Genomic DNA, 20,660 nt, shown 5'->3' with positions numbered 1-20,660 from the left:
ATCCATCCTCAAACTCCCTCTCCCTCTCACTGATTTCCCCTTTATTATTACAATAGCATAGTACTTCTTAAACAATCCATCATTTGCTGTTTAAGTGTATCCTGACATTGTTGATATGGACAATGGCAGGGTCCAGCAGTTTCCAGACTCCTAAATTCATTGGGAGTCCATGTTTGAATTGGAAGTAGAAATCTATACTGCATTATATCTTCACACCTGGATATGATAGTCTCCATCACACAGTTACTATACACCCCCTTAATAAGATGCAATAAAATAGAATCAACAACAGAAAGAAAAATAGAAAATTTGTAACAACCTTAAGTTAAATAACATGCTACTGAATGATCAATGTGTTGTTGAAGAAATGAACAACGAAATCAAAGATCTTTCTGAAGTAAACAATGCTATTCTGTGACCAATGAGTCAGTGAGAAAATGAGTAGGGAAAACAAAATCTTTTTTTTTCGAATGCATAAAAATACAAACAAAAACATCAACCTCCCTGAGATGTAGCAAAAAAAACATATATTGAAAGGCTATTGATCTCATATTGTGCATGGAGGTTGCCTTATATCAGGAAGAATATATGAGACTTGTCTTTTGGGAGTTGACTTTCTTCACGGAGAATAATGGTCTGTAGCTGGGATCGTTTGGTTGCAAGTGATAGAATTTGAATCTATCATGGAATAGAGGTATCACTGCATGTTTATCTACTCCTCTCTTGACAGGCATCTGGTGCTTTCCATGTTGTTTCCTATTGTAGATTGTGGGGATGTAAATACAGAATTCCAGCCCCAGCTGCAGGCAATATTAGCAATCCAGATAGACTTGAACTTATAAGTCAAGAGTTGGTGATGATTATTTAAGAATGTTTGGCACAATAGGTGTCATTTAAATATGAATGAGTGAGGAAATGAGAGTTAAACCATCTATTTCTATTCTCACACATATAGTTAGAAGAGGTATACTGGCTTTTAAAAAATCCATTTCTAAAATTTGTTTATTTTTTGCAGTAAAATAGTTAGAGTGATTACTTGGTATTCACAGAATTTATATATATTGTGGATTCATAATGTGAACTAAATGAACAATGTTTTCTAAGTTGTAATATAAACATTGCTCAATTTTAATCCCCAGATTTGCTTAAATACCACCGAACACAGTCCAGGGTTAAATACAAAAGGAAAAGCGTACTGCATGTTCATTTCATTCTTTTTTTTTTCTGATGATTTGTTTTTATTGAAAAGGCAGATCAAAATTATGGAGAGAGAGAGAGGGAGAGGGAGAGACAGAGAGAATGATCCTCTATCCCCTGGTTTATTCCTCAAATGGCTGTCAATGGCTACAACTAAGCTGATTCAAAGCCAGGAGTTTCTTTCTGTCTCGCATGGGGGCTCAGGGTTCCAAGGCCTTGGGTCATTCTCTACTGCTTCCCCAGGCCATAAGCATCGAACTGGATGGGAAGTGGAGGAACTGGGACATAAACCAGTGCCCACATTGTATCCCAGTGCTTGCAAGGTGAGGATTTAACCATTGAGCAATTGCACTAGGCCTGTATGCTCATTTCTTGTACTACCATTCTTCCTAAACAAATAAAAGAGAACAAATAATTCAGAGTATTCCATTCTCAGAAATTTTTCAGTAGTCTTTTCAAGTTTTTTAAGTCCTTGTATGGAGGTTTTATGGGATATACAACTACAACAGGTGTTGTACACCTATAACAAACGATAAGATGAACCAAACTTGATTTCATTAAATTAATCAAACAAGTGACACTGGCGAAAGCCCAGACACCACATCAGCGTGTATCTGGGGTGGAGTCCACCAGGTGGGGAGCCTCGCTCTGTGTCGTGGCTCCAGGGAGCTGTGAGGCACAGAGCATCACCTCTGATGTTGTCTATGCTTCTCTCCCACCCCAGGTTTTCCCCTCAATCATTCCTCCCTTCCATTTCCCCTGTGACAGTTTCCCACCAACTTCAGCTTCTCATCTCTGTAAAAGTGTATTTGCTGCTTAAAAATATTTCTTGATTTATTTTGAAACATAGAGTTACAGAGCGGAGGAGGAGGAGATATACAGAGGAAGGGAGACCCTCCGTCTGTTGATTCATTTCCAGATGGCTGCAGTAGGCTGACTGAAGCCAGGAGTCTCACCCAGGAGCACTTGGGCTTCTCCCACTGCTTTTTCCAGACTATTAACAGGAGCTGGATCACGAGCAAAGCAGTGGCGACCTGCATTGCTGCCCACTAGGGATGGTAGCTTGACATTGCTACAGCATGAAACAGGCCCAGACATTGTTCTATAAATAAGCATCACTTCCTTGCACAGGCTTCCGCTCTGTCTCCTGGCTTTGCCCTGTTCCTCTGTGGTTTACTGTCATGACATCCTACACTCCTAGATTCTAGCACTTATATTTGATGCAGTTTCATTGTTGTTATTGTTGCTTTTCTGAATGTTTTAAGCTTATTAATCTTTGCATCTTTCAGTAGGCTGAGAGCTGAGCCTCTATTTTTGTCCTGATTTAGCACCACACCTGGCCTATGAGCTGATGGAATGCAAGTAAGGCTATCATCTAATGACTTAAACATTCGCAGCTCTCATTTCTCATCGCTCAATGCTGAATTCTCAGAGCCATGGGCTGAGTCTGGTACGCACTGGGTACGCAATATGCGTGCGCCTATGTTTGAAATTGTCACGTGTTTCTGCAGCTTTCCTGAGAGGCAGGGGAACCAACAGAGAGCTGACAAGTCTGAAGGAGGAGGAGCCAGGAGCCAGGGCACAGGAAAGAGTTGGCTGCGTCTCAGCAGCTGCTCTGATCTGGCTGGAGAGGAGTGATCCAGTAAGGCCTAATTCAACCCTGCATTGGGACTGGCTCATTGTGGTTTCTAAGGTGCTTGATACATTACTGGTTGGTTTTGAAATTGGAAAATATTTTTAACCCAGAGAAAAACAGGTTGTGGGAATTTGAGACCCAGCTTCTTTATATTTTACCTTCAGTTAATGACCTATAGGACTGCTCTACCATGTGGACTTCAATCTTTCCATCTTAAAGGAAGATTTGGGGATAGGAAGCCTCTTACATGTCTAGGTCTAAAACGCTCTGTGTCTTGTAAAATAAGACTGGCCATGCTGTTTGAATTTGGATTTATCCTACCTACTCCAATCCAACACTCTTGAAAGTTTTGTCTCATATTGTCAAATGTGGAGCACTTCTAAAAGGCTATTTAGAAGAAAGAATTTGCTGACTTAAAACATGTCCAAGAAAGTTTGAATGCAATACATTTTTCTAAGTGTTTTCAGATGTAGCTTATGTTCTTAGGCAAACTTGAAACAGTGATTTCCCACTCTTCAAACCCATGGAATTATGAACAAATTACATGATGCCCTCATTTTCTAATTATTTATGCATGAAGCATGCTATTATGCATTGGAAATTATCTCTTCAAATCCAATAGGCAGGCTTGGTGGTAAAACATGCATGGGCTTGTATGTTACGCAATATGTTTCACATCTCAGACTGACCCTCATTAGCTGTCTTATATTGACTATGCATTCGAGTGGCTCTAAATCCCCGTATCTTTCTGCTGTAAAATAAGCTGGTGGTGTCTGTTTTGTTCTCTAGTCTTTGCAGGGATTACAAACTCTGACAGGGAGTGGGAGATAAAGCCCCTGACTGTGTCTCCAACATGTTTCTGACACTGCAATTTATGCTGGGTATTTAGCTAGCACAGCTTCTTTGCCTTCTACTGTACTCAATGAGCTTCCTGAACCAAGCAACGCTTTCTTCTTCTTGGTAAAACCATACGCTCCTGAGTTTGTTTGGAGTTAGGGTTTACTGTAGATGGATGCAGTGAAAGATGGATCAGGGCTAGGAGGGCTCAAAGGACTGAAGAATACTTCCTTTGGACTAGGTAATTAGGAGGAGAGAAGTCCTGGAGAGCACACCAGAGGTGGGGGCTTCCTGTGTCAGCTGTGCTCTCAGGAGAGATCATGAGCCATTGTCCTATTAAAGAACTTCTCCTCTGGCTCCTGCTTGCAAGGTGACAGAGCTGTAAAAGTATTATGCATTGCTTCCAGTGAGCCATGGTAGAAATGCCGTGGAATTGTGCATGAGGATTTAAAAGATACATCACGGTTTATTCCATGGCAATAAACACCAAAGTAAGTGATAACTATGCTGTTTATTATGTAGTATTGTCAATGATTTTATATGCTAGTCAGAATCTCCACAGGCTTGCTGATAGTATGTGTATCATAAATTCTTACACAATGCTTTACCATATCTGAAAGACTGGAATGTTCTGGTGGCTGCCAAGTGGCTCATCTCTTAAATCTCTTATATGGTTTGCAAAATGCAGGCAAAGCCCTGTGAATGTTTTCCTTTTAGAATAGGTAACTATCTATCAACTGAGTGTAACTGTTGGTGTGGAATTGGTGCTTGCCACGACTGACAGCACACATAGGTACAGGTGTGAGGACACCAGGGCCTTCCAAGCTGGTCAAACAACAAATCAGAATGGGTCCTGAGGCAGAAATCACCAACATCCGAGCTGGACCTCCTTGTTAAGTTTTATTTTCTTGTGTTTTAAAAGAATCTTAAACCAAATGTGCTATTTGTCCAACTCCTGGAAAAACAACCACTACTGATTACAAGGAGTAGATAAGAACTGCTGGAATATTTTCCACAAAGAGTGAGATTTGTGTTCTTTGTTGTGTTTGAGTCACCGTCCTTGATTTTCTTTTCCTTTTCAGTGACTCTCCCTGTTTCGATTTCATTCTTCCTCCTTCTCTATCTCTAGTTTTTTCTCCTATTTCCATGTCTGAGATATACCTTTTGCATGTCGAGGGACAGCTACCTCATAAAGTGCAACAGTCTGGAAGCAGGGAAAAGTTTTAGATCATCAACAGACCTGATTGGCACTGGAGGATCGTTTTGTAGTGAGTGCTTTACAGTTACACCTTAACGACTAAGCAGGATTGGCCCCAGGCACAACAAAAACATCAATACCCATACGTGCTCCAGTCCTTTACATAAAATGGTGTAGTATCTGCACATAATCCCTGTATGTTCTTCCATATACACTTTGAATCATCTCTGGATTACTCACTGCATTTAATTCAATGCAAATACAATGTAAATCATAATTACACTAAATTGACCCTTAGGACCCTGCACCCACATAGGAGACCCAGAGGAAGATCCTGGCTCCTAGCTTTGGATTGGCTCAGCTCTGGCTGTTGCAGCCACTCGGGGAGTGAACCAGCATATGGATGATCCTTCTCTTTGTCTTCTTCTCTGTAAACTTGACTTGCAAAAAAGAAATCTTAAAAAAAAAAAAAAAACAAGAAAAACGAAACAAAACAACTACAACAACTCTGCATAGTTCTGTTTAGTATACACACATATTTTTCCAAACATGAGGGTTCCTCAAACTATTTGTGGAATAATGAAACTAAAAGTGCGGTTTGGGTTGGAATTGTGTTACAGCTCATTAAACTGCTGCTTCAAACCCTGGCATCCCACATCAGGATATCTTTTTAAATGAATCCCTTCTGCTCCCCGTCTGACCCAACTTCCTGTTAATGTGCCTGTGAAGGCAATGGGTGATGGCCCATTGGACATTGGTTCATGCCATACCTGCTTTATTTCTAATCTATGTTCATGCTAATGGTTTGCAAAAAGCAGCAAAAATTGGCCCAATTTTTGTGTCCCTGACAATTGTGTGGCAGGCCAAGGGAAGGCTCCTGGCTCCTGATTTTGGCCTAGCCAAATGCTTTCTTTGCTGCCATCTGGGTAGAAAACCAGCTTTTGTAAGATCTCTATCTTTCTGTAACTCTTTCAAAATGAACAATATCAATCTTAAACAGATACATTCATATAAAAATATGACTATTTTTTGATTGAAGATCTTTTGAAATTGTTATATATTTTCATAACAGGCATTTATAATGTTTATTGGTCTTGCATTTCAATCTGTGATTTGTTGAATTCAAAAATAAGGAGCCCGGTGTGATGGTTCAATTGACTATTTCCTCACCTTGCAAAAGCAATGATCCCCTATGGGAACTGTTCAATTTCTGGTCATTCTGGTTCCCATAGAGCTTCCTGCTTATGGCCTTGGAAAGCAGTAGAGCATGAGCAAATTTCCTGAGACACTGCACACACATGGGAGACCTGAAGCAAGTCCCTGTCTCTTGGCTTTGAATAGGATCAGCTCAGTTACAGCCATTGTGACCATTCAGGGTTGAACCAATGGATGGAAGATTTTTTTTTTAATTATTTATTATTTAACTTCAGTAATTACATTGTATTATGTGACACAGTTACATAGATACTTGGGTTCTCCCCACCCCTCCCCAAACCCTCCCACCATGGTGGATTCCTCCACCTTGTTGCATAACCACAGCTCAAGTTCAGTTGAGATTTCCCCATTGCAAGCGTATACCAAACATAGAGTCCAGCATCTTATTGTCCCGTCAAGTTCAACGGCTTCTTAGGTATACCCTCTCTGGTCTGATGACAGAGCCAGCAGAGTATCATCCCGATCAATTGAAAGCTCCAACATACCATCAGCAAAAATTTACATCATTATGGAATTAATTGACATAGTAATGAGTAACCAATATGTTAAAAGTAAATGCGGGTTCCCAGCCACCTTCTGTGACCACCTCACCTATACTTCAATTTTAGTTTATACACAACATATAACATTCAAAACATAACATGTTATACATAACATCATATCATCTTAAATTAAGGCAAACATGTGGTATTTAACCTTTTGGGATTGGCTCATTTCCCTTAGCATTATGGTTTCCAGTTTGGCCCATTTGGCCACAAAGAACTGCATTTTGTTTTTTTTAATAGCTGAGTAGTATTCCATGGAGTAGATGAACCATAGCTTTCTTATCCAATCCTCTGTTGATGGGCATTTTGGTTGTTTCCATGTTTTTGCAATTACTGATTGTGCTGCTATGAACATAGGAGTGCATGTTGGTTTCTCATAGAACGGAAGATTTTTTTTTTCTCTGTATTCTTTCTCTGTAAATCTGACCTGCCTTTTTTTTCCTTTTTCCTTTTTTTAAGATTTATTTCATTTTTATTGCAAAGACGCATATACAGAGAGGAACAGAGACAGAAAGGAAGATCTTCCATCCAATGATTCACTCCCTAAGTGACCCCAACGGCTGGAGCTGAGCCAATCCAAAGCCAGGAGTCAGGAACCTCCTCCAGGTCTCCCACGCTGGATGCAGGGTCCTAAAGCTTTGGGCCATCCTCCACTGCTTTCCCAGGCCACAGGCAGTTAGCTGCATGGGAAGTGAAGCTGTCAGGATTAGAACCAGCGACCACATGGGATCCTGGCGCATTCAAGGCGAGGACTGAAGCCGCTGGGCCACTGTACCAGGCCCTGACTTACCTTTCTAAAACAAATAAATCAATCTTTCAAAACTGTTTTATAAATTATTTGAATATATTTAATAAATACATTTATGTATTTACTGAGTAATATATCAGGTTTCAAAACATGCATGCACTGTGTAATGACTAATTAGGGTAACTGTGTCTATTTACTCAAACGTTCTGTGTTTTAATTAGAATTACATTCAAAATGCTATCTTTTTTTTTTAAGATTTATTTATTTTTATTGAAAAGGCAGATATACAGAGAGGAGCAGAGACAGAGAGGAAAATCTTCCTTCCAATGATTCACTCCCTAAGCAGCCACAACAGCACCGATCCGAAGCCAGGAGCCAGGAATTTCCTCCAGGTCTCCCAAGTGGGTGCAGGGTCACAAGGCTTTGGACCATCCTAGACTGCTTTCCCAGGCCACAAGCAGGGAGCTGGATGGGAAGTGGAACTGCCAGGATTAAAACCAATGCCCCTATGCGATCCTGGCGCGTTCAAAGCGAGGACTTTAACTGCTAGGCCACAGCGCCAGGCCCAAAATACTATCTTCTATTGTTATTTATTTATTTATTTATTTATTTATTTAAATTTAATGTCAGAAAGAGGAGGAGATCTTTCTTGAATGTCCGATGCTGGCTTAGCCTGAAGCTGCAAGCCAGGAGCCTCCGGGTCTTTCATGTGGGTTCCGAGGCCTAAGGCTTTGGAGTATACTCTTCTGCTTGTCTAGGTTATAAGCAGAGAGCCAGATCAGAGAGTTATAGGGGGAGGATTAACATGCCACTCCATCACACAAGGTCTAATGTTGTTTTGAAATAGAGAGATGACCATTATACTAAAATGATCTATGGTTGCAGTTGTTGAGAAGGGAAGGGGGTGATGGAGAATGGAAATGGCTGATTTAGTGGAAACTAGATGGCATTTACTATGTATGTGTAACTTTTATTTACAAAGCTATGAATTTTCTTACAAAGTATCATTAGCTACAATACTCAGATCCTGGTGTGTAACCCAATTACTATTGATATTTTCATGTTACTGTCTAATGTTCTTTTTATATTTTCTTTTAGCCACAAATTATTTTTTAAAATTATTTTCAGGAGGCATCAGTTGTTCAGCACTTTGGGTGTTTATTTTCAATGCTACCTTTAAGCTTATATAAATTGTCAAAGAGAGAATACTGGTTAAACTAATGGGGTATGTTGAAATTTGCTTTGTGATAAATTACCTGGCCCATGAGAAGGACCATTGCTTGAGCAGCTGTGGTGTCCCAGTGTAGACTTTGGCTCATCTGTTAGCTCTCACTGAATATTCAGGTCATGTAAACCTGCTTTAGTTCTATTTACACTTTTCTACTTTATTTCTGATGGCCACAAGCCAATCAGTAAAAATATCTGTGGCTTCTCTCTCTTCACCTTCCTGTGTTGTTTGGCTTCAAAAACATCTGTATCTCCTGTGTGGTGATTGATGACAGATTCTTCCTATGGATGATCCCTTATATCATTATGAAATATCCTGCATTTCATTTTGTACTTTGTTTTGCATTCAGGGAGGACTGATGTGAAGAGCTGAGATCTCACTACTTTTTGGTTCTATTTGATGTATATGGCTCTCTATCACTTCTAACACATCTAAGTCTTATGTGTATGTCTCTTCTTGATGATACAGGGGCAGATATTGTATTTCATGAAATAGGAGAGGCTTTTAGGAGAGAAGTTTGTCTTATTAACATTTGTTGCTAGGACAGTTGTATTGGATGCATTTATCTCTCTGTCTGCAATCTTAATACATTGTGTATTCTGGTTTGTGTTTTATTATTTTTTGTTTGTTCTCTTTGTGGTTTTCTTGGCTCTGTATCTTGTCAGAAAGCTTGACATGCTCATGTTCTGCTTTTGTTTTTTGTTAATATTGTGTGTGGGGAGCAGTGAAATATCTCAACTAGCAAATCATCCACCTGCTGGTCTCACCATCCCACATAAGCACCAGTTTCAGTCCAGCCTGCTACACTTCCCACATCCCGTCAAGCTCCATGCTTATTGCCTGGGAAAGAAGCAGAACATGGCACAAATCTCTGGAACCCTGTAGCTGCATGGGAATCCTTAGCTGCTGCTTTCAGATAGGCACAGATCTGGCAATTGCAGCCTTTCAGGGAGTGAATCATGGATGGTAGATCTCTCTTTCTTTAAGTCTGCCTTTCCAATATAAATAAATAAATCTTTACAAATCTATCTGGTTTTGTGCTAACTGTAATATAATTAAACCAATATCCTTTGACTGAAGAACTTTAACAGTATGTATTTATGTCTCAAGATGAATTAATACCAATACATTTCCAATGTTTATGAGATTGGCTGGAGCTAACTTGATCCGAAGGCGGGAGCCAGGAACCTCCTTTGGATATCTCACCTGGGAGCAGCATCCCAAGGCCTTGGACCATCCTGTTTCTCTCCCAGGTCACAGGTAGAGAACTGGATGGTAAATGGAGAAGCTGGGATATGAATCGGCACCCATATAGGATCCTGGATTATGCAAGGTGAAGCTTGGGCACTAGGCTACCGTATCAGTTCCAGAGCCCATTGTTTTATGATTGCAACATTTGAAATTTTCTTCTGGTACTTGATCATAAAATAGATCACAGGTTCTTGTGAGCTAGAGTCAGCCCAACAACATGGCTATTGCACTTGGCCCAAGATATGTTTTCTTTTACTGACTTTCGCAGTGTTGACCCATGACCTTTGTCTTTTTCTGCCTTCTAGGAGAATGCCATCCCTGCATCTCAGCATATATCATCTGTTATGGTCTTCAAGCCTATGACTCTTATGTGATCCATTAGAGTCACCAAGCCTCTTACTGTTACAGTATGTGTTATGATCCCCATAGTTCAAATAATATACTTCACTATTTCTCTGCTCCTGTACCCTCAAGTGCGTGGGAAAGACAGCTTAGCTGTTTTCTTACTAACTTCCCAATGCTGAGTCAGCATGCAAACTTATAGAATTCATACATTATTCCATTCACATTTCGCAAAACTCTACAGATAATTTTGCATAATGTTGTTTGAGGTTACAGTTGTCTGTGGCTATTTCTAAGCCTATATACCATATGTATATATGTATCACATCAGAATGAAAATCATAAATTTGTTTAAGTGTATATAATTCTTTGTCTTCTATAAGATCATCAAAGCCATCAACTGCATGAGGTAACACATTGGTGTTGTACTTCTGTAAGTTTATTAATGTGTCACTTCCATCATGCCACCAGCAGAGTGGTTTCACAGCCCAAAACATGCTCTGTGTTTTACCCATTCATTTATCTCTCCTCATGGGTTTTGGAAAGCATAGGCCTCCTCATTGCCACTGTAGCATTCCCTATCCAAGAACGCATGTGATTGCAATCATGTGGTTTGAGGATAATTATAAGCAAAGGAGATCTATACATCCATGTGCAGGTTTTGCGGTGGACCAAAGTTGTCAGCTCTCTGGGTGAGCACTGTTGGAAAAGACTGTTAGATCATATGATAAGTGTATGTCTGACAATGTAAGAAATTCCCAAGCTCCCTTCCAAAGCAGCAGCATCATTTTTTTTCCCAGAAGCAATGGATGGAAGTTGTGCTGCTCCATGGTCTGTCAGCACTTGGTACTGTCAGGGTCCTTGACTTGGCCATGCTGAGAGGTGTGTGGTGTTGCCTCATTGCTGATTTAGCTTAGGTTTCTCTGAGACTACCTTTTCATATAGTCATTTGCTATCTATTTACCTGAGATATCCACCTCACTGGATGAAGCTTCAGTAGTTAGGGAGAGATAAAGTGAGTATTAATTTATTAACAGACTAAGTTGTATCCTTTTGTCTTCTAATTTTGCTTCTTCTCATCACCATCATCATCATTTAGAATAGAGCTCCATAGGCCCTGGGATCTCCCTCACCCCTCCCAATCCTCTCCCCCCTCACTGAGTTCCCCTATGTTATTACTATGTTTTAGTTCTTCATAAACAGTCATATGTCCATCATTTCTGGCACGGACATTGGCAGAGTCCAGCATCCTAATGTCAAGATATAGTAATCAGTTTCACTGGGAGTCCATTCTTAGTCTGGAAGTAGAGATGCATACTGCATTGTATCTTCACATCTGGATATGATAGTCTCCATTACACAGTTACTATACATCCCTTTAAATGAAAATCCACAATACAAAATCAACAACAGGAAGAAAAATAGAAATTTACAATGTCGTGAAGTTAAATAACATGCTAGTGAATGACTAATGTGTTGCTGAAGAAGTGAAAATGAAAATCAAGCACCTTGTTGAAGAAAAGGACCCTACTGCATTATCTATGAGTCATTGAGGAATTTAACGAGGAGTTTCGAAGAGATGAAACTAAAAAAAATCAAAATCCATGAGATATATTTTCCGCTGATCTTTGTTGGTATATGTCTCCTGTATGCAACAAATAGATAGTTTTGTTATTTTAATCCAGTCCACTCATCTATGATATTTTATTGATAAGCATAAGTAATTTTCAGGCAGGGTTAATACGACTGGGTGGTAATTTGGTCCTTTCATTTTAACACTGGGCTGTTCTTTGATTTAGTCTTCTGTTGTTATTTTGCTGGGATGTTCTTCACATTTGCCTTTGGTTTTGTAGCACACTGTTTCTCTTTGTCAAGATAACATCTTTAAATATCATTTGTAGGGCAGGTATTGAAGAGGCATGTTGTCTTAACTTTTCTTTACTGTGGAAGAATTTTATTTCATTTTCAAAGACAATGGAAAGCTTTGCTGGTTGTGTAATCTTGGGCCGACAGTTTTTTTCTTTTAGAATCTGGAATATGTAGCTCCATTCTCTTCTGTCCTGTACAGTTTCCTGTGATAGGTCTCCTGTGAGATTAATTGGCATTCCTTTATATCTAAACTGATTTTTTTTCACATGTACAGTTAAGGATCTTTTCCTTATGTTCGATTGAGGAGAGCTTGATGATCATGTGTCGTGGGAAAGATTGTTTTGGTCAACCTTGTTGGGAGTTTGTGGCCCTCCTGGACATTGTTTCTCAATTCTTTCACTAGATAGGGAAATTTTCCCTTATTATTTCATTAAATACATTTTTAAACCCAGCTTCTTTTTCTGCACCTTCTGGGACACCCATAGCTCCTGTATTTGGCCTTATAATAGTATTTTTCAATTCTTGAATACTTTTTTTTTTTTTTGGCCTGATCCAGTTCTGCTTCCTGCTTTTTGCTTGCTTCCCACTGGTGACAGGAAATATCTTCTAATTTTCAGTTTTTTTTTTCTCCTGCCTACTTTATTCTATTTTGGAGACTCTCCACTGTTGCTTTAATTTGCTCTACTGTATTCTTCATTTCTGATATATCAATTTTCATTTGATTCTTTGATTCATTTTCAGTGTCACTTATTCCTTAAATTTTTTGAATGGCTGCTTTGCTTGCTTCTTGTTGTTGATAAGAAGCTTTATAATAAGTGTTTTGAATTCTGTATGCCCCATTTTCTTGATGTCTTCTTCAGTGACTTCTGAGATTGGCAAAGGGTTTAGCTCCTTTCCACGGGTGTCTTCAATAATATTCATCATGCCTCTGTCTCTTCTTTTGCTCTTGATCATTGTACTTCTGGTTAGCAGATTCTTCTCCTTGGGGCAGGTTTTTAAGCTCTGTCACCCAGAGTTCTACAGTTTGATTTTATTTGTTGTAACTGGTACACAGCTCTTTGTTTGCAGTCACTTGTGCCACTCCCTCCATCAAGCTCCCAGTCTGAATTCTTAGGATCAATTTCCACCATGGTTTCTGTAGTCCCAGCTCTTGGATCACCAATCTCTACCTCCTGTGATACTGTGGTGAGGCTGTACCATTGTCTCTACAACCTTTCTCCAATTTCCAGTTGGGGCAGGTCCCATGATTAGGGAGACACCAGGTGTCCTATACAGCTATGTTGTTGGTAGTGCTGATCTTACTGGAACCTGTTTGCTGTTAGGTCTGATTACCACACAGACCTATTGTGACCTGTATGATGCCAAAGTCAGTGAGTTCTCTCCAAGCTCAGTGCATTCACAGCTCATTGTTATCCCTGTCGCCTTAAAGCCTTTGCCACACCATCTAAAATAGCTCCCAATGTGCCACTACTAGAGTTCTTGATCTGCTGGCCATCGGGTTTGGTGGCTACCCATATCGATGTTGGATGAAACCTATAGGATGCCACACTATTGCAGTTCACTGAGCCAGAAATTAGTTCAAGCTCAGTGCACATACAATCCTGCCTCATAGCCTTTGCCTCCTTGAACAAAATGGCACCTAATACAGCTATAGAGGGCGGACTGGGCTTTGAAATCCACCCTGTACCCGTTTGGACCTGCTACTGTGTCTCTGCTCCTGGTCAAATCAAACAGACCAGAGGACAGATGGTTCTTTGAGTTCACCTCCTGAGCTTCTGGTGAATGTCCCCTTCCACACTATTACTGGTGGAGTTCTGGCTGCTGATGCAATTCGCATCGCCACTCATTGAATGCCTCTGGTGTATCAGTCTTGACAACACCAAAGCATTGTGTCTACTGCTTTCCTGTGTCTTTCAGTCTCCAGGTGTGCCTCTCCTGTTGTTCTGTCCAATCCTGATCCTGGAATGTGCCCTTTCTGCTTCACATTGGCTAATGTTTCCTTGTTTCCTTACCTTAAATGTGTCCTCACCCAAATTCTGCCATCTTGATTCTCCTCCTAAGTTGTATCCTTATACCCAGGCTCTTCAGAAATGTGTCCGTAGGCTACTATTGTTTCATTTGTCGAGTCATTTTATACCCCAAATGCAGAGGATGTCCAACTATTAACAAACCACCTCTTAAAGATAAACGGAAGTGCTTAATTCCATTATTTTTGTTTTGGAATTTCATAATAATTATTTAAAATAAATTCATATGAAAACTAAAATGAACTGTGAGGGTCAGTGTTGTGGTACAGTGGGTTAAGTAGCCACCTGCAACACTGTCTTCTCAGAAGTGTGCTGGTTTGAGTCCTGTATGCTTCACTTTTTATCCATCTCTCTGCTAATGAGCAGTGGACTATGAATCAAGTGTTTGGTTTCCTTCTACTCATGTGAGAGGCCTAAATGAACTTCTTATTTTTCTTGCAAATGGGACAGTATAAAGTGGACACCTGGAAGATGACCCATAGCACTGCCTTACTACTTTCAGTTGCTCGGGATTGTCTAGAAGCTGTGATTGGAGAATTACCAAGCCAGGCCACAGTTTGGAGGAAGATGGCAAATCCTCAAAGTGCCTTAATTAAAACTCAACATACAGACTCAGATGACGGACATGGAAGAGTCATGTAAGCATAATTAACTGAGTCTCAGGAGACACTGTTGCACAGAATGAGAGAGATCATGCTGAACACAAATGTATGGTGTGAGGCGTGTCTGTCAGCCAAGCTTGATGATGGCAGTGCTTGCTGCTCTAGGAACCACCACCTTGTAGGAGTGGAGCCTTGCTAATGCAAGCTGCAGTTACTAGGCAACCATTCATCTGTTGACAGCAGAAATTAGCAATGGAAAAGTCACAATCCAGTTTGAATTGAGGCCCTAAGACAAAGAAACGTCCATTATCATGAAATCCAGCTGTTTAAATAAGACCTATGTTCCAACTTTCCCAGGAATTATAAATTATCCTAAGAGGTGTGCAGCGAACAACTTGGGCACACTTATAAAACTACAAACATTCAGCTTTTCCTGGCTTCTCTGCCCACATTCCATCAATGCTAGTAGTCTGCCTACGCCTCACCTCTCCTGGAACTCTTGAAAGTACACAAATTAGAAATGCAAGACATCTTAACATCTGCATCTTCACTGACTTGTGCTAATAGTGGACATAGAGGGTGAAGAATACAGACATAAGAGAGCCATTTTCAGAGGCTACCTTTGATATTAGGATTAAGTGATTTGACTATTTTTCTCTTCACAGGTGGTTTGTTCATAGTTAGACATCCTCTACATTTTGGGCATTAAATGACCTGACAAAATAAGAAGTCAATGTTATCTTTTTAATGACCATGTAGTAGCCAAGATGCATCCTATGGCATTGACTGATTAGCTAAGACCTGGGATCCTGAGAAATCAGTACAAGTATCAATCACAGCTCTCTTCTGCATGACAAAGAGGGAGATCAGGAAGGATGATGGCATTGTGAGCTTGGGGTGCCTGTGTCTTTCCTCTTTTTTATTCTTTTCTCTTACCCACAGAAAAGAGTGTCCTCTCCCTTTGTTAAGACATTCAGAAATGTGTAAGGGTGACTGTCCCCAGTGGTTAGGTGCCCTGTGGATGAGGAGTGACAGTCCAGTTATTTGGCAATTGGAGTATTGGGTATTGCTGAAAACAGAGCCGTGGGTTGATGATACGGTCAACCTACAAGCAGTGGCAGCCTCCAATAATGTCCCTGCAGCAAAGAGACCCCCAGGGTCCCAGCAGGAAGTGGATCTGATCCAAACTAACTCCAGCACTTACCTCACCCTGGCTGTTTCTCTGCAGACTCTTTCACAGGATGCCAGAGATGGTTTATAGTACTACCAAAAACTGTTGACAAGGCTCAAGAAACTGGAGGCTGGAAATCGCAGGAGTTTTGGGTGGGCACTTAGAGCAAGCCTTGGTGCATGAGGAGAATATGCAGTGCAAGAGCTTGCAAAACACAGGAATAATGGAAGTGTACGCTGTTCTTCCCAGGAGCACACCAGAGACCGCCAGCTTGTTCCTGTGATGACGGCACATCTCCTGTGGACAGATGCATCCTGATAACCTGCTAGAACCACCAGGTCTTAATTACAGACACAAAGGCAGTTAGATGTCAGCACAGGCTTGCAGCAATGCACTCAAGCCACAGTAGGACTGGAATGGATTGCTAAATATATTGAAATCTGAATTTCTTAACAAAAATAGAAATGACAATTCTACTCCAAATGCTTCAATAAAACCAATGCACAAATTGAATGCCTGCTCTGGGCTATGATGAAAAAATACATTCATTCTTGTTATTTACTCAAAAAATATTCACTGGGAATCTGTTTTATGGCTCACAGTAGCTGTGACTGCAGGGTGACAGGATAAACAAAACAATAATCACTGTTTCTATTCTAGCCTGTGCAAGGTTCTAAGAATTGATTTGGGTTCAGAATTCACAGTCCTGGGGAGGATGAGGAAACCCACAGAGGGAAGCCACTTGCAGGAGGTGGGGGTCTTTCAAGGCAGGGAGGACTGAGTCCCACAGAGTGTCGGCAGGGAAAAAGAGTAGGTCTCCACCTAGGGGCTGCAGGCTCCAAGCCTCAAGACCTTTCTCATCCCGGTGTTCTCCATCTTGGTTTGAACTTTAAATGATTAAGTGCCAAGTGTGATAATGAAGCTGTTTGGGAAAGAAAATATGTGCCCACAAATGAATCTAACATAAAGACCTGTTCAATTTGAAGCCCTCCATCAGCCTCACATGGCCAGCGCTGACAGTCTGGGAATCTCCTTAAATGATAATATATAAATTTTTTTTTTTTTTTTTTTTTTTTTATTGTTAATTATTTTGCATTATGTGACAGTTTCATAGGCTCTGGGAATCCCCCCCTCCCTCCCCCTCCCCTCCCCCCGGTGGATTCCTCCACCTTGATGCAGTATTACAGTTCAAATTCAATCAAGATTCTTTCATTGCAAACATATACCAAGCATAGAGTCCAGCTACTTATTGTCCAGATTGGTTGAACAGTTTCTTGGGGAGACCTTTTCTGGTCTGAAGTTTGAGCTGGCAGAATATCATCACAGTCAATTAAGAGTCCCAATATAACATCAACAGCAATTTGCAATGTTATGGAATTGACATGGTTTTGAGTAACCAGTGTATTAAAAAGAAAAAAAAAAAAAAAAAAAAAAAAAAAAAAAAAAAAAGGAAAACAAGTCCTAGCCACAACCTATGATTAGCTCATTGACATTTCAATTTAGTTCATATACAGGACCGGCTGCTCTATACCTTAAAATGGCCATAAGGCACCATTCAGCTGTTTCGTGTCCATTTCATCTTAGTATTTAGCCAGTTGTTGTGTTGAAGTAAAATTTTGCTGATCTTGGCAGATTTTAGGATAATCCAGACTGGCTTGTAACTCTAACAAGATATATGTCAACATTTTAGGTGCAGAACATTTTTTTTTTTTTTTTTTTGGGGGGGAGTGTGCAGGAAAATCCTCAGCACCATGGTGAGGAGTAAAACTAATCTTTGTGACCCACCCAGCGAGGCATGAGCCAATCCATGCCAGCTCTTTCCTGTCAGATTTCAAGTTCTACTTTCTGTTGTTTATTTATTTTAGGTTTTTTTTTTTTTTTTTTTTTTTGGTTTGTATGATTGTTTGTTTGCTGTGAGGGGTTTTCGAAGCGATCCCGATGGTCATTGCGAGGGAGGGGGGGTCCAGAGGTGGAGCCAGTCTCGGACCAGAGAAAGCTCTCCTCCCTGGTCCGGAAGGACGTTTATTGTTCTTCTGTTACTGCAGACCACTCAGGGCTTCTGGTTGTCTTTCCGATGACGTTGGTTTCTGCACTGTAGTGTTTGGACTTCTTCCATCCCCTGTGGAAGCTCCGGTTGGGGGTGGGTGTCCTCAGAGTACTCGGCCTCCGAGGGCATCCAATTCCCTGTGGCCTCCTTGGCAGTTGGGATAAAGTCCTTGTTGCTCGTATTAATAGTTTGTGGTGAAGGTCTGGGAGTCTTCATGGTTGGGATCCAGGCTTTCTCCTTACCACCTGCTCCACCCTGGAGTGCTCCCCTGCTCCACGCACATGACCTCCTGTTAAGAGGTTGTCAGGATCGCACCCGATTCCCCCCTCATGCATTGGTATAGTAGTTTTATTGTTGTTTAGTGCCACTTTGAGTCTGTTATCTATGAATTACCAGATTTGATCTTGATAGGCTATATTGTACTTTTTTCTCACTCTTTTTATGGTCCTGAAAGATTTCCCTGCACTCCCCCCCATTACAGGTTAACATAGCGTATTGAGGGTATAGTAGGTTTTACAGATTTTAGATGTAGATCTTAAGTATTCTGACATTAATTGTTGGTTTATAGATTATATCGCCTTATCTTATTGCATTGGATACAGGTTATAAGAGATTGCACTAATATTACAATATACAGGTACTATTTTCCAAGTTGTTCTCTTTTCATCTCAGATTAAGGCAAACATGTGGTATTTAACCTTTTGGGATTGGTTCATTTCTCTTAGCATGATGGATTCCAGTCGGGCCCATTTGTCCACAAAGAATTGCATTTCGTTTTTCTTAATAGCTGAGTAGTATTCCATGGAGTAGATGAACCATAACTTTCTTAGCCAGTCTTCCACTGATGGGCATTTTGGCTGCTTCCAGGTTTTTGCGATCGTAGATTGTGCTGCTATGAACATAGGTGTGCATGTTGGTTTCTTGAGTAGAAGATGTTTTGGATATATCCCAAGGAGTGCTATTGCTGGATCATATGGTATGTTGATTTTCAGTTGTTTGAGTATTCGCCAAACTGATTCCCATAGAGGCTGTACAAGTCTACACTCCCACCAGCAGTGGAGAAGGGTTCCCTTTTCCCCACATCCTCGCCAGCAAGTGTTGGTGGTATTATGTATGTGTGCCATCCTTACTGGAGTTAGGTGGTACCTCATTGTTGTCTTCATTTGGATTTCCCTTATTGCCAGGGAACTTGAGCATTTTTTCATATGCTTGTTTGCCATTTGGGTTTGTTCTTTTGTGAAGTGTTTGCCCATTTCCCGTGCCCATTTCTTGAGCAGTTTGTTTGTTCTGGTGTTTTGGTTTCTCTGGAGATCTTTGTATATTCTGGAGATTAGCCCTCTATCACCTATGTCGTGTGCGAAGATCTTCTCCCATTCTGTGGGTTGCCTTTTTACTTTATTGATTGTTTCTCTAGCTGTACAGAAGCTTTTTAGTTTGATGAGGTCCCAATTGTTTATTTTGGTCTCGATTTCTACTGCATTTGGAGTCTTTTTTAGGAAGTGAGGGCCTACCCCTAAGTGTTGCAGTGTGTTTCCAACATTTTCTTCCAAAAGTTTGAAGGTTTCTGGATGTAGGTTTAGGTCTTTTATCCATTTAGATTCGATCTTGGTGTATGGTGAGAGATGTGGGTCTATCTTTTTGTTTCTGCAGGCTATTAACCAGTTGTCCCAACAGCATTTATTGAACAGACCTTTCCATTTGCTTGGGTTGTTGTCTGTCTTTTTGTCGAAGATTAATTGACTGTATCTGTGTGGGTTTCCATCTGTTGTTTCTATTCTGCTCCACTGATCTTCCTCTCTATCTTTGTGCCAGTACCAGGCTGTTTTGATGACCACTGCCCTATAGTATGTCCATAGATCTGGTACTGTGATTCCCCCTGTTAAGTGCCTGTTCTTCAGAGTGGTTCTGGCTATTCGTGGTTTTTTGTGTTTCCAGATGAATCTGTGTATCATTTTTTCCAGTTCGATGAAGAATGCTGTGGGTAATTTGATTGGGATTGCATTGAATGTATATATTGCTTTTGGTAGTATAGACATTTTGATGATATTAATTTTGCCTATCCAGGAGCATGGGATGTTGTTCCATCTTTCGAGGTCTTGTTCTATTTGATTTTTGAGTGTTTTGTAATTTTCTTCATAAAGGTCATCTACGCTTTTGGTTAAATTTATTCCCAGATATTTCATGCTTTTCTCTGTTATTTTGAATGGTAGCTTGTTGGTTAGATCTTCTTCCATCTTGCGGCCATTTGCATACACCATGGCTGTTGATTTTTGTTCATTTATCTTGTATCCTGCCACTCTGCCAAATTCTCGTATGAGTTCTAGGAGTCTTTGTATTGAGTTTTTTGGTTCTTCTATGTAGAGAATCATGTCGTCTGCGAATAGTGAAAGCTTGACTTCTTCATTTCCAATTTGGATTCCTTTGATTTCTTTGTCTTGTCTTATGGCTTCTGCAAGTACCTCTAGGACTATATTGAATAGCAGTGGTGATAGTGGGCAGCCTTGTCTTGTTCCAGATCTCAGTGGGAAGGGATCCAGTTTTTCTCCATTTAGTATGATGCTGGCATTGGGTTTTTCATATATTGCTTTGATTATGTTGTGGATTGTTCCTTCTATCCCCACCCTGGTTAGGGTTTTTAACATGAAGGGGTGTTGAATTTTGTCGAAGGCTTTTTCTGCATCTATTGATACTATTATATGGTTTTTGTTTTTCAGTTTTTGGATGTGATGTATCACATTTATGGATTT

Source organism: Ochotona princeps, chromosome 5 (assembly GCF_030435755.1).
Source record: "Ochotona princeps isolate mOchPri1 chromosome 5, mOchPri1.hap1, whole genome shotgun sequence".
Classification (NCBI taxonomy): Eukaryota; Metazoa; Chordata; class Mammalia; order Lagomorpha; family Ochotonidae; genus Ochotona; species Ochotona princeps.
Note: the sequence above shows the minus strand (reverse complement) of the source record.